Source organism: Bos grunniens, chromosome 2, assembly GCF_055505025.1.
Source record: "Bos grunniens cultivar Pamir isolate PY7600 chromosome 2, Bosgru_T2T1.0, whole genome shotgun sequence".
NCBI classification, from domain to species: Eukaryota; Metazoa; Chordata; class Mammalia; order Artiodactyla; family Bovidae; genus Bos; species Bos grunniens.
Window position 1 is genome coordinate 5,907,632 of NC_141166.1, and position 12,796 is coordinate 5,920,427.

Genomic DNA, 12,796 nt, shown 5'->3' on the forward strand with positions numbered 1-12,796 from the left:
GTGCCACCTGTCCTTGTACCGGGCACAGAGGCATCTCACTCGTGCCTGTAGAGATCATATCAAGGCCTAAGGCATGCAGAACATCAGCCCCCACAGTCCAAACCCACACGCACACACATGTGCAAAGGTCAAGTCAAGTTCACACCCAGAGGTCCCAAATCAGTGAGTGCTCACCTGCTGACTAGGGCTGGGTTTGTACACACACATGCTGCTGCTGCTGCTGCTAAGTCGCTTCAGTCGTGTCCGACTCTGTGCTACCCCAGAGACAGCAGTCCACCAGGCTCCACCGTCCCTGGGATTCTCCAGGCAAGAACACTGGAGTGGGTTGCCATTTCCTTCTCCAATGCATGAAAGTGAAAAGTGAAAGTGAAGTCGTTCAGTTGTGTCCGACTCCCAGCGACCCCATGGACTGCAGCCTACCAGGCTCCACCGCCCATGGAATTTTCCAGGCAAGAGTACTGGAGTGGGGTGTCATTGCCTTCACACACGCATGAGTACACACCAATGACAACAGATTCATGCACAGAAATCACTAAGGCCCACACACTCAGATCACACAAAACACACACACACACACACACACCCAGTGCTCAGCCAACTACTGGGAAGAACTAAAGGTAGAGATCGCGTGGTGTGAACTACTGCCTCCCTAAGAGAGGGGAAGCTGAGACCCCCTCTCACACATTACAGGCTGGGATCCAGCCAGCCTGTCTGTCCCGCCCCCTGCTAAGAGCATGGCCCTCCCCGCCCATGTTCAGAAGCAGGTAAATTGAACTGGAAGGGAGACAGCTTATGTTCAGAGCTCCCCCCAGGGCAGCTGGGCAGACTGAGCCCTGTACCAAGGGGCAGGAGGCCTGGGTTGGGGCCCCTGACTCTGCTGGTCACTCGTGTTTTCTAGCACAGTCTCTTCCCATGTTGGGCCTGCACTGGTCCATCTGTATGATGGGGGATGGGACGCCCTGAAATTCCTTAAGGTTCCATGCTCCCACTCTGCTAGTCAGGGACTCTGTGAACCCCTCTTCATCCTGCCAAAGCCCCCACCTTGGCAGTGGTTCTCAGTGGGGGTAGCTCTGCCCCAGAGAGCATTAGGGAAATATGTGAGGGTGGTTTTTGTTGTCGTCGTTTAACTGCTAAGTTGTGTCCAACTCCTCTGTGACCCCATGGGCTGTAGCCTGCCAGGCTCCTCTGTCCATGGGATTTCCCAGGTAAAATTATTGGATTGGGTTGCCATTTCCTTCCCCAGGGGATGTTCCCACCCCAGGTACTGAACCCACTCAATTGGGTTCTCCTGTATTGGCAAGTAGATTTTTTATCCCTGAACCACCATGGCCCTCAGCAATTACTAGGATCATCTCTGTCACTCAGTGTGTGAGGGCCAGCAAAGTTATGTCAGGGAGAGTCCCACCCAAAGAGACCTGCCGTGCATCAAAGATTCCCCCAGACATTCACTTGGGGGAAAGACCCATTTATCCCATCCTACAACTTTGGTTTACATATGAATAGTTTAGTGTGGCTTTAATACATACTGAGTCTCCCAGAGATGTAACAACTGGAGCCATTCTGAACTAAAAGTCAGGCACCACGATAAGATTTTCTACCCTTAAATCTAAAGGTTTTTTGTTTTTGTTTTTTGTTTTCTTGGTTAATTCATTAGGTCCCCTGGTGTGATCACGCCAGAGTCTTTATCTATGAAAGTGAGGGCTTTTACTTCTCTGAGGGCAGTTTGTTCTTTGGTTTTTTAAAACTGTGTGTGTGGGTAGGCTTATTACCTGGGAATACCATTCCAGGAAAATAAAGCACGCGTCCGCCGCGGTCCCGGGCGCCCTCCACTGGCCAGTACGGAAACGGGCAGGCTCCAGGACCAGGGACAGCGCCCCGGGCATCTCTTCCGGGGAGGGCGGGGACCCCAGAGGGCCTGGAGGATGCGCCCTTCACCCCGCTCCGCGCGCCGCTTACCCGCGCCCTCCTCTGCTCCCCGTGAGCGGAGGCGGCCCCCGAACCCGCTTTCCCCGCTAATCTCCGGCTCGACTGCCAGAGCCTTTTCCCGGCCCACAATAACACACCTGCGAGCCACAATGGTAACACCTGTGCCGCCGCCCACCGTGTTCCCGCCGCCCCCTCGCCCCCCGGAGCCGACCCCTGCGTGTGCAGATCATGGAGACGCACCTACGCTCCCCGGGACCTCTGTGATCACAAGAGCCTCCCCGAGGCTGGTTATGCAAGAGTTTTATGTCAGCCATGGCTGATGGGGAAACTGAGGCCGGCCCAAAGAGCAGATCCAGCTCTCTCCTGCCACCCTCTGGAGACTTCACCCCCATCACACAGAGCATCCCAGCTCAGCCGCCATCACACAGAGCCCCCATCACACACAGCATCCCAGCTCAGCTCAGCCGCTCAGCCGCTGCTAGTCCCTGAGGCTGTGTGCTGGGCACTCTGATTAGTTCAGTCCACATGACCACCCTGTAAATTATCCCCAGTTCACAGACCAGGAAACAGACCTTTTGAGAGGCTAAGAGGCTTGCCTGCCCAAGGGCCAGGGAAGTAAAAGTAGCTGTGAAGATCCCCTAAGGCTGGGACTTCGCTGGTGGTCCAGAGGCTAAGACTGCAAGCTCCCAGTGCAGGGGGCCCAGGTTTGATCTCTGGTCAGGGAGCTAGATCCCACACCCACATGCCTTTCTTTGGGACCCCAAGGACTGTAGCCCACCAGGCTCCTCTGTCCATGGGATTCTCCAGGCAAGAGTACTGGAGTGGGTTGCTATTTCCTTCTCCAGGAGATTGTCCCGACCCAGGGATCGAACCCGGGTCTTCTGCATTGCAGGCAGACACTTTACCAGCTGAGCTACCAGGGAAGCCCCAATTAAGACCCAAGTCAAATAGAAAACAAAAGACCTCCCCCCCACTGACTCCCCCCATTCCCAAGGTGACTCAGCTCTGAGTCAGTCTCAGGGACATTTCAACCAAGAAGAAAGCCCTTCAGACAGCACATGCTGCCAGGCCCTGACACCCTGGACGCCTGAAAGCCTCTTCTGCCTCAGGGGGGCAGGTGGGGGCGGTTGCATGGGGTCCCACATCCCTCAAAGGAAAAAAACCCAGTCTCTCCATCCTCACAAGCGTTAGCCCCACAAAGTGCTTCCCAAGGCACACTCAACAGGTATTTGGCTGAAGCTTGCCTTCTAGGAACCAGGCTTCTAAACGCACAACCACACAGCCTGGGCACAGAGCCTGGACCCAGAGCAGGGCAACGTGAGCCAGGGATAAGGGCACAGGCCTGAGAGCCGCCAGAGCAGGGCAATGTGAGCCAGGGATAAGGACACAGAGAGCCAGGCAGAGTGGGGCCCAGACCAGGCCTGAGTAAGTCTCAGTTCCCACACCTGGACAGTGGGTGAGTACCAGCTCCTGGCTCACAGGTGATGGTGGGCATCAAACTAGGTGGTACCTACAGAGGCAGAGGAGTTGCCATGATGCCTCGTGCCCACAAAGAGTTAGCCTGGTAGTGGCTGCCCTTGCTGTTGCCCAGAGTCTTCCTGGAGGAGTACGAAATACAGAAGCCCCTGCTGAGTCACACTCCAGGCTACAGCATACACCATGGGCAAAATGATGGGCAGAGAAAGCGGTTACCAACATGTGGTCTGTGGCTGGCATGGGGACAGATGGAGAGGGAGGGTGGCCATCCTTGGTTTAGAAGGGTCTGGAGACCCTCCTACTTGACTGCCTAACCTCTGACCCTCAACCCCCAGCCTCTGAGCCCAGATCAGCTCTCTGGTCTCCTCGGCACAGAAGGCGCTCCATCAATGTTCAGGCAATGAATGGGGTCCTAGGTTGGCGATGAACAAAAGGAAGGACAAAATTAATTTTATTCCTATCGGAATACATACAGGGATTGACATCAGTGTGGGCTGGGAGTCAGGTGGACTTGACTTTGAATTCTTTCCTCTGACACTTCCTAGTTTGTGACTTTGGGCCATTTTCATAACCTCTCAAGCCTCTGCTTCTTCATCTATAAAAGGGGACGGTGATGAGAAGAATGGGGGATTTGCAAAGAGTCAGACACGACTCAGTGACCGATCAACAACGATGAGAATGATAGTGTCATTCATGTCAATTTACAGCAAAAACCACTACAATATTGTAAAGTAATTAGCCTCCAATTAAAATAAATAAATTAATTAAAAAATTTTTTTAAAATATGAAAAGTACAGTCTATTGAATGAACGCTTGGGAGACCATACTCTTTAAATTAAAAAAAAAAAAAAGGATAATAGTGTCAATACTTACCCCAGAGGGTTGTTCTGAGAGTTCAGTGTAAAGCGCTTGACCTGGCACGCAGTAGGCTGCCCTGTTCTTGGGACTCGCGTCAGCACAGCCACACGGGGGACCATCAGGAGGACCCGGGTCCAGCTCTGCCACTGCCCCAGCGGGACCGTGGCAGTTCCCCACCCCTCCAGCCCCCAGCTCCCTTCTCCGTGAAAGGAGGGCTCTCCAAGCTGCCTGCTCTGTCTGATTAAGGGGGGGCAGCCTGGAGAGGCCCCTAGAAAACAGCTCTGCCCTCAATGTATACTCTCTGCCCGGACAGAGGGTGCGTGTTCCCCTGAACAGGGAGGAGGGCGGGCAGCTCTGAGAGTCCCCAAGCCACACCTGATACCTGCCTCGTGCCCATGCTGACCTCCCAGAAGCAGACCCCCCCCCAGCAAATCCACCCCCTACACACTGTCCCCAATGCAGGATGCAGTTGTGGAACCACACCACGGGGGCTGTGGGTCTCAGGGGACATGCAACAGTGCAGTGGGCTCAGGGGAAGCTAGATCTGGGGGTGGAGTCCATCTCTTCCTCTCCCTGAACCCCAGTTTCTTTGGCCACACGGTGAAAAGCTAACAAAGGGCACACGTGCCCCGCCAGCCCCGAGGGCTCCGGCGCACCCACATGGGAGGCAGCCCAGATGTGGAAGCCCTTTGTGAATTGCCACCGTCGGCTGCAATCATCATAATTATTATCTGTAGAATGAGGGGGTTGGACCAGCACATCTCCACGGGCTCCTCTCCAGCTCTGATGCTGAGGATTTCTCAGTTTCTGAGCTGGGAGTTGATGCAGACTAGTGCAGGGTGGGGGGTGGGGGGAGGCACAGTGTGCAGGAGAATCCAGGGCCTGTGGGATTGGAGGTCCCTGGGAACCTCTGCAAACAAATCTCCCCAGTCGTCCTCTTCTTCCAACCTAGCCTGGGATGCTGAGCCCCACAGACAGAAGGGAAAGGGCAGGGCGTGGGAGGGAGCCAGGAGGTTCCGGGCTAGGTCCCGAAGGTGGGGCAGCCCCAGGGTTTGAGCCCTACCCCACCCACTGCCTAGAACTAGGCCTCAAGCCCCCTCCCCATTGAATTCTGCATGCAGTACACCAAAGTGGCTAAAAACGGAATCCAACAGCCGTTAATTCAAGTCTCAGCTCCAGCCACACGCCAGCTGGGTGACCTTGGACAGGCTGTTTAACCTCTCTGAGCTTCAGTGGGCCTAATGAGGATGGCTCTGAGGAATGAATGAGACAGATCCATGCAAAGTGCTCGGCACAGGGCCCAGCAGACCGTAAGCACCCAGTGAAGGGCCCCCCCAACTGTCCGTCATCACTCACCCCCCATTCTGCTCCTCCCCTGCCAGAAATGCTCCCGGAATCCCTCAGCCAGCCAACTCCCCCCGTGGCTAACACAGGGCAGACCCCAACGGTGCAGCTGGGGACAGGGGTCGGGGACAAGGGTGCCAGGTTTCTCTGCCCCTCGAGAACCAAGGAGGGCCACACGTCTCCAGCCAGGGAGGTCTGGGGCCCTGGACACAACTGAGACAGGGGAGTGCTTTGTCCCCCGGGGCTCTGCAGTCCTGTTTCAGGGGTGTTTGAAGCCCTGGGAAAGGGGCCGTAAGGGCACCCCCATGCGCCTGGAAAAGCTCCCACGTCTTAGGTGGAGGCAGGTGGTAAACTGGGCCCGGCTGGAGCCACTGACCCAGAGCTTCGGCGCCCCCGTATCTGTAGCCCGCTGCCTGGGCTATCACGAGGCTGCTGGGGTGGGTGGCCTCTCTCTGGACCCCAAGGTGGGGACGAGACAGCAGCATGGGAGGCAGGCCTGCCATTAGCCTGGGCCCCGACCTGCAGCCCTTCCCAAAAGGAGGAGCTGCGGCTGCCCCAACAGTTCTGGTGCAAGCAGAGAGAAGTCCCCAAGGTCACCCTCCACCCACTCCCCAAAGTCCCAGCTCAGAGGAGTGGGGTCTTGGGAAGGGCTCACCTCTGAGCGGGGATGGGGCATCTCTCCCTTGCAGACCACCTGCCTCACCTGCCCACTCCCCCAACAGCCTGGCTGCGGCAGACATGTGGCCACAGGAAGGTCACGGCCTCCCTGGCCATGCAGGAATCTGTTCTCACCACTGTCCCCCGCAGATTTCAGCACCCCCAGATTCTCAGGGGAGCCCAGTGGCAAGAAAGAGTGCAATTCCCCTAGTGACGTGGCACACCTGAGGTTCATACAGCACGGTCACCAGCTCCGCCTCACTAGCTGCTGCTGCTGCTAAGTCGCTTCGGTCGTGTCTGACTCTGTGTGACCCCATGGACAGCAGCCCACCAGGCTCCTCTCTCCACGGGATTCTCCAAGCAAGAATACTGGGTTGCTATTTCCTTCTCCGCCTCACTCGAGCCACGGTTCAAAGGCAGAAACTTCACCCACCCATTGCAGCGATGGAAAGGAAGGCTCACAGAGGCCGGCACTGCCCGGGGTCACACCGCTAGCGGGATGAGGTCAGAGGGGGACACGGGCCTGATTTCTGGCACAGATGACGGCCCCTCGTTGACTGACTGGTGGGTGCCTTGGTCCTGTCGTGTTGCTGGGATGGGAGAGGCTGGAGCTCTCTCCTTTGCATATAGGAGGGAAAGGGGACCCAGAGAAATAGGCAATGGAGCCATACTCACCCAGCAGGGGCAGGGCAGAGAACCAGGCTGGACTAGCTCCTACCCAAGGCCTGCCCACAGAAGGCTCAGTCAGTCCCCCAGTGGTTTTCCCATTGGCTTGCAGAGAAAATTCCTCAGCTTGGTATCAAGGCCCTTGAGAACCTGACTCCCACTCACACCTCGCAGTGAAGCCAAACCGGTGTCCTGACTGGCGGTTAGTAACTCCACTCACAGCCACCGTGACCATTTATCGACCACCTACTAGGTGCCAGGCACTGACTCCCCAAGCGGGAGACCCACTCATCTCACATGACGAGGCTAAGGCCAACTGCCTCGGAAATGTGAGATTACGGAAACAATTCCCACTGCCCACCCCCCTCTCCCCTAAATGTTAAATAAAAGGCTTATTTTTTCTTGCTGCAATAAAATATCTGAAGTTTCTTTTTTGAAATCTTTTTCTCCGTATGTTTCTAGGGTTTGCTTTTCCTTCTGTGCATTCATATCTCCTGAGTGTAGCTCTGCGCTTTTCAGAGCAGCTCCCAGCCATCATATCTGATCTGCATAAACAACACCCCCAGGTAGGCAGGCAGACCAGGCCTTATCACTCCTGTCCTGTGAAGACGGAAATGAGGCACCAAGAGAGTCAGTGACTGGTGCAGAGTCACACAGCAGAGACTGGACTTGAACTCCTGGCAGCTCCCAGCGCATTTCTTCTGAGTCCCCAACAAATGCCCACCACGAGCTGGGCACTGCCCTGGGTGTCGGCCTATGTTAATCTTAACCCTCGAAACAACCCCATCAGATACATGAAATGGGTGACCCCCACTCTATAAAGAAACAGTCTCATGTACACACTGCTGTATGGATGATATTTAAGTGGATAATCAGCAGGGACCTCCTGTATAGCCCACGGTATATAGAATGTATGGGAGGGGAGTTTGGGAGAGAATGTTTACATGTGTATGTATGCTTGTGTGTTAAGTCGCTTCTGTTGTGTCCGACTCTCTGCAGCCCTGTGGACCATAGCCCACCAGGCTCCCCTGTCCATGGGATTCTTCAGGCAAGGATATTGGAGTGGGTTGTCATTTCCTTCTGCAGTGTATGTATGACTGAGTCCCTTCGCTGTTTACCTGAAACTATCACAACATTGTTAATCGGCTATACTCTAATATAACATCAAAAGTTAAATTAATAAAAAAGAAGAGGGCTTCCCTGGTGGCTCAGTAGTAAAGAACTACCTGCCTGCGAATGTAGGAGACACAGGTTCAACCCCTGGTCCAGGAAGACTCCACGTGCTGCGGAGCCACTAAGCCGTGAGCCACAGCTACTGAGCCTGCACTCTAGAGCCTGCGAACCACATAACCGAAGCCCACGCGCCTAGAGCCTGTGATCCGTGGCAAGAGAAGCCCCCGCAGTGAGGAGCCCACCCACCGCAACTAGAGAGAGTAGCCCCTGCTCGCTGCAACTCAAGAAAAGCTGGAGCAGCAATGGAGACCCAGCCCAGCCAAAAATAAATAAATATTAAAAAAAAAAAAAAAGGAAACAGGCTCAAAGAGATGGAGTAAAGGGCCCCCAGTTGGGTGGTTAACTGGTGGCAAAGTCAGATTTTTAACTCAGGTCTTCTTCCCAAGGGGACCCCAGGGCGGGTGGCCCCAGGCTGGCAGGGTATTTACTAGAGGAACGGGTGGGTCATTTCACCTCCTCGAGCCTCACCTCCTCGTCTGAGCTGTGGCTGCAGAAGCTCCACCCTGAGCTGTGTCAGGGACCGAAGGATGCCACACCCAGCTCACATCTGTTACCGACCCCGGGACACACTACACACTCGGCACACTCAATACACGCTTCGCGAGTGTGCAAAGGAGGGCCCAGCCCTTGTGCCAGCCAGCATACAGTGAGGGCATCACAGGTTGGACTCCTCTCTGCCCGTGGGGAAGGCTGGTGCCCCGGCAGACCCCTTCTGTTTTGGGGTGTCTCACCGACACCCCTCCGCCTCCTCTCCCTTCCTCTCTGAGTCACTGCCTGTACGAGCCTGCAGCCCTAAAAATAGAGCACACAGAAAAACATGCACAGTGGAGACCACAGCAGCCCCCTGCCTTCAGGTCCTCCTTGCTGACCCCAGGGTGGCCACCCCGGAAACTCCTTGGACTGCCACCCCCTGCCTGACGCAGAGGGACCCAGAGTTTTCCACCTGCCGGAGGTCCTTAGCCAGGGGTCCCCGCCTGCCACCCACTCTACCCAATAGAGTCAAACTTTCTTTCCTGATTGGCACAGGGCTGCCATCCCGCCTGACGTAGAGTGGTCCCAGAGTTTCCATCTGCTGGAAGTCCTTAGCCGGGGTCCCCATCTGCCCCCTACTCTACCCAGCAAAGTCAAACTTTCTTTCCTCCCTGGCACAGGGCTGCCATCTCACACCTCACACTCCCTCGCCAGGCAGAGCTGCCTCTTGGAGCTGGAGATGGGCCCAGAGAGGGGAAGTGACTTCCCAGAGCCATACGGCCAGCCAGAGGCAGGACCAGGCCTGGACTCAGAGCCAGCTCCTGGCTCGCCCCAGGGTGAGTACCCGAGTGAGCAGAGCAAAGCCCAGAGTTCCCTGCTGCCCTCTGCCTATATCAGCCTGCCCTACAGACATCTGAGCCCTAGAAGCACCTCTCAGCAGCTGCCATCCAGGGATGCCAGGCTCCCAGAGGCCCAGCCAGGGTGCCAGGACCCAGGCAAGCAGAGATGAGTAGAGGGCAAGCTGGAGGACTCCCCTCCCTTCACCCCAGCTGGCCCCCAGCCTTGCGGGGAGGGCAAAGCAGAAAGCAGGACTTGGCCAGGTCTCCTGGAAAACTGGCAAAGGAAAGGGGATCCCAGGGCTGCCTAGAGCCTGGGCTGTGGGGTGTCCTGCCTTGGGAGAGGCCCTGGGGAATAGCACATCCAGGGGAAGCCCAGGGAGAGGCTCCTCTGGCCCCACAGGACGTGGGTTTGAGGGGAAGGGGGGCAGGAGAGGAAGGCCCACTGAGGGGGCACGCCAGCTGTTTTCTTGATTCTCAGGGTCAGCTGACCCGGCTTCACGTGACCCAGAAAAGAGGGAAGAAGACGGGCTGAGGCCAGACTGAGCCCGCTGGGGTGGTACCCAGTTCAAGTCCCCCGCACCGAAAGCTGATGATGTGCACGCGTGTGAACCCCCACGGGGGCCGGGGTGTGGGTGTGTTCCTGTGCCTATCTGCCAGGTTCCCTCCTAAGGGTGTTCTCGTTCCTGCGTGTGCACCGTGCATGTGCCCTGGAGGAGATAACGGGGTCGTTATCTGCCCGACGACGAGGCCTCCGGAGGAGGCTCTCCTGGCCGACAACACCCTCCTCTGCACATCTGGACGGCCTGGCTCTCTGTCTGCTGTGTGGGTCGGACTGAGAGGCGGGGGTCTCGGCCCGCGTGTGCGGGGCCCGCCCGCCTGCCTGCGTCTGGCTCTCGGGTATTCGTGGGTCAGAGCGTGTTGGCACCCGTGTCTGGCTGTGTGTGAAGCCGAGTGGCTGCCCAGCGGTGTCTGACGGCCAGGACAAAGGCCTCCGCAGACAGACAGGTGGTGTGGGATGCAGACCTGCCCCAGGGGATCCGCACAGGGCCTCCAGATCTGCAACAGGACAGGGGGCAGGGATGGGGCTGGGGGACAGTGAGGTGGAGCAGGATCTCAGGGTTCCCGTACCCCAGGCTTGTACTGACCTTGCTGGGGGGCGGTGGCGAGATCCGAACAGCAGAGACAGCCCAGCCAAGACCAGAGGCCAAAGAAAGGATTGTGTCTCACAGCGGGTAGAGGGTGGATAGAGGGAGGTCTCTAGAGACCACTGCCAGGCAGGCACCCAGCACAGGAGAAGGCTGGGAGCTGGGAAGGTCCCAGGAAGGGGACTCTCACCATCATGGCTGCAGCCAGGGGTGGTGGAGAGCTCTGGGAAGCGGGGAAGTACTGGACCCTGAAGAAAGGTGAGGTCCTCCTGGATTTGACCCAGCTTCGCCTCCTCCATCCAGATGCACCTTCCCCCTCCCCCAGGCAGCACGGGAGAGGGGATCACCACCCCACCCCGCCACCCTGCCTCGACCCTGCCACTGTGGTGCTCTGTCTGGACTGGAGTCAGAGAGCTGATGCTAGGCCAGCCAGAGACAGCTCTGTGACCTTGGGCGGTTCAGTTAGCCTCTCTGAGCCTGTTTCCTCATCTGTGCAATGGAGACCCCAGTTCCCCACCTTAACAATATTGCTGTGGGTGGGGAAGACACTCTGCCACTTGAGAATTAATCGTGACCCTGAAATCCTTTCCGAGGCTGTTAAGATTCCCCCTCTGCTTCCCCCAGACCCTCCAACTGCCAGGGGAGGGGGGCCTCGGACTGAGGTCCCAGATGGAGGAATCGGGGGCATCTCCGGGCCTGCCGGGCATGACCACCGACTTCCCCCTCAGGTGCTGCTCTCCCCCTGTTCAGGGGACCCTGTGGCAGGTTTCTGTCTCAGTAGCTTGGGAAACTCAGGGCCACCCACCTTCTCTGATTTCTTCTTCCCCGCCCCCTGGGCAAGGAGGGACCACAGCCCCTCCGCAGGGTGGACTAGGAACCTGGGGAGGAAATGCTATCCCTTCCTTCACTTCCCTGCTCCATTCAGACCCGGCTTCTCCCAGGGCTCCCTCCTTCTGGCCTTTGACTTTGGAGAAGGAGGGGGATACAGGACGGGTCAGACGCCAACGTATGAAGGGTGGAGTGTCCTCTCGGTCCCATCCACCCCCTGGCTCGCGGAAGGACCCCCGACAAAAACTCGGGGTCACGCACAGGTCGGGGTCTCACTAGCCCAGAGGGCGGGCGCGCACCCCCTGAGCTGGTGTCTGGATGGGCGCGTGCCTGTGTGAACACAGATCTTCCCCCAAGCCCTGGCGCCCCACGGCTGGCACCAAAGCGTCTGCGGGGCGCGGGGACCGCCCTGTGGATTCCCACCCTGTGGATTCCCACCGAGTCCTCAGATCCTGCGGAGCCAGGGGAGGCGACGAGGGGGCGCCCGACTGCGTGACGCGGGTGCCCTACTCCGCGGTGGCTTGGGGACGGGGTTGGGTTCGGGGGTGGGAAACAAGGATATCACTGCCCCCTCAGTTTGGGGTCGTCGGACCCCCACTTCCCTCCTCTGAGGACCGGAGCGCTTCCTCCTGGGGGTGTCGGGGCTGGGCGGGCCCCTCCTTAGGATCGAGAGAACGCACCCACTTCTCCGCGCCCCCTCCCCAGGGTGAGCGGAACACGAACCCCCCACCTACGCAGGGGGGTGGGACCCAAGTCCCCCCACCAGCCGCGGCCTGGACGCATCCCGGGAGGCAGGGGGCAGAGCCGGCTCACCCCAGGCCTGCCTCTCCGTCCCCTGCCTGCGCCCCCTCCCCGCTGGCCGCTTCCCCCGCCCCCCGGGTCCTCGCCGGTGGCCCCCATCCCCCTGCCCAGCCCGCCCGCGCCGGGAGCCCAGACCACGTCCATCCCTTCCCCTTTCCAGGGCCGCGTCCGCCGGGCGCGGCGCACTCACCCGCGGGCCTGGGCCGGGGGCGTCCTGGGCTCGGCGCTCCGGTGCCCGCGGCTGCAGCTGCAGCTCTGCTTGGACGCGGCTCCGCGATCGCCGCCGCCGCCGCCGCAGTTCGGGCGGGCGGGGGTGGGGGGGCGTCACGTGACCGCGGAGCCTCCTTCCCGGCGCGCTCCCCCCTCACTGCGGAGCCGGGGCCGCGGGCGCGGCGGAGGTCCCCACCCGGCCTCCCTCCCACCCACTCCGACAACAGGTCCCGGAGGCGGGCGCTCTGAGCCCCACTTTACAGGTCGGGAAACTGAGAACCCGAGAGGGGTAGGACTCGCCGTGGAACCGGCTCGAGGTTCCACGGCTCGACTGGCAGGGCC

The 12,796-nt window shown here is 58.5% G+C and overlaps 1 protein-coding gene across 5 annotated transcripts in view; it reads right to left on the minus strand.

Annotated features, from left to right (window-relative positions):
- RAP1GAP (RAP1 GTPase activating protein) overlaps positions 1 to 12,551 on the minus strand; it is a 70,003-nt gene extending 57,452 nt beyond the window's left edge. For 4 of the 5 annotated variants that reach the window (XR_015137165.1, XM_086327368.1, XM_086327336.1 and 1 more), the window contains exon 1: positions 12,435 to 12,541. The gene's annotated coding sequence lies outside the window, so the exon portion shown is untranslated. Of the gene's footprint in view, positions 1 to 12,434 lie in introns of all 5 variants that reach the window. The other variant, XM_086327353.1, reaches the window with a different exon arrangement.
- Positions 12,552 to 12,796: the final 245 nt, after the last annotated feature.